Genomic DNA, 1,837 nt, shown 5'->3' on the forward strand with positions numbered 1-1,837 from the left:
TAGATGATAGATAGATGATAGATACGTTCTGGCAATCTTAATTCTGTATTCAGGGAAAATAATCCCTTGAAAATGTAAGTAAAATAAAATCTTTTTCAGACAAACACAAGCTGCAAGAATTTGCTTCAAAGAAATGGAGAGTGCAAAAATTGGCAAATATATGGTAAATATTTTTTTATTTAAAAAATTAAAAAAATTCCTTTAAAAAGGTAATTGAATATTTACTTATTTTTTAGAAGATGTTATTTATTTATTTATTTATTTATTTATTTATTTATTTATTAAGAGAGGGAGAGAGCATGAGCAGGGGAAGGGCAGAGGGAGAAGGAGAGAGAGAATCCCAAGCAGGCTCCGTGCCCAGTGTAGAATCTGACACGGGGCTCAATCCCATGACCCTGAGATCACAGCCTGAGCTGAAATCAAGAGCCAGATGTTCAACTGACTGAGCCACCCAGGTGCCCTGATAATTGAATATTTAGGGCAAAATGTAAAAGTGTATTGTGGGTTTAATATTATAGGAGAAATAAAATGTGACAAGAACAAAATAGCACAAATAGCAGATAGAAAACAGAAGTATAATGTTCTAAGATCTGTATATTATATATCAAGTGGCATAATATTATTCCTATTTGGACTGTGATAAATTAAAATTGAATATTGTAAATCTTAGAGTAATCACTTCAAAAATAATAAATCAAAAAGTATAGCTTATCGAGCGAGAGCGAGGCTGAACGCCTGACGTCAAGGCGACACCGCCAAACCTCGCCCAGAGTCAGGCGTGTAAACCAGCGGGAGCAGCGACCCGGAGGGAGCGCGAGGCGCGGGGCGACGCGGGCTGCGGGGACCCGGTGACAGCGTGAGAGGGACTAGCTTTTGACAGGTTTGCACCATGCGTGAGTATAAACTAGTCGTTCTTGGCTCAGGAGGCGTTGGAAAATCTGCTCTGACTGTACAGTTTGTTCAAGGAATTTTTGTTGAAAAATATGATCCTACGAGAGAAGATTCTTACGGAAAGCAAGCTGACGTAGATGCACAGCAGTGTATGCTTGAAATCTTGGATACTGCAGGAACGGAACAATTTACTGCAATGAGAGACTTATACGTGAAAAATGGACAAGGCTTTGCATTAGTTTATTCCATCACAGCACAGTCCACATTTAATGATTTACAAGATCTGAGAGAGCAGATTCTTCGAGTTAAAGACACTGATGATGTTCCAATGATTCTGGTTGGTAATAAGGGTGACTTGGAAGATGAAAGAGTTGTAGGAAAGGAACAAGGTCCAAATCTAGCAAGACAATGGAACAACTGTGCATTCTTAGAATCTTTGGCAAAATCAAAAATAAATGTTAATGAGATCTTTTATGACCTAGCGCGGCAAATTAACAGAAAAACTCCAGTGCCTGGGAAGATCCGCAAAAAGTCAACATGTCAGCTGCTTTAATATATTAAATGCATTGTAGCTCTGAGCCAGGTCTGAAGAACTGTTGCCCAATTCAACAGTGCCAGCATTCCAACTTTGTTAAACCTACCAACATCTTAAATGGACTTTCGGTGGTGGTACCCTTTAAGAGGCGGATGAAAGCGACTACATCAGCTTGCACATTCTAATCACTTTCCAGTATCACAAGAGAGATTTTTACTTATATAATAGTCCTAGAGTATGCAGCCGGTAAAACCAGAGGCTACAATCCAGTATTACTGCTAAAAGACATTTTTCATCCACCGATGTTGTACATGTATGAAAATGGTGTACTGTATACTTCAACATGCCCCATACTTTGTATTGGAGAGTACAATAATGTAAATCCTAAAAGCACCACTATTTTAGCATAAT

The 1,837-nt window shown here is 38.6% G+C and overlaps 1 non-coding gene across 1 annotated transcript; it reads left to right on the forward strand.

The window, feature by feature from the left end:
- Positions 1-771: 771 nt before the first annotated feature.
- LOC100471243 lies at positions 772-1,836 on the forward strand. Its single transcript, XR_002141644.2, has one exon. It is a non-coding gene; the product is annotated as a ras-related protein Rap-1b (transcript).
- The last annotated feature ends 1 nt before the right edge of the window (position 1,837 follows it).

This window comes from Ailuropoda melanoleuca, unplaced genomic scaffold (assembly GCF_002007445.2).
Source record: "Ailuropoda melanoleuca isolate Jingjing unplaced genomic scaffold, ASM200744v2 unplaced-scaffold21814, whole genome shotgun sequence".
Taxonomy (NCBI): Eukaryota; Metazoa; Chordata; class Mammalia; order Carnivora; family Ursidae; genus Ailuropoda; species Ailuropoda melanoleuca.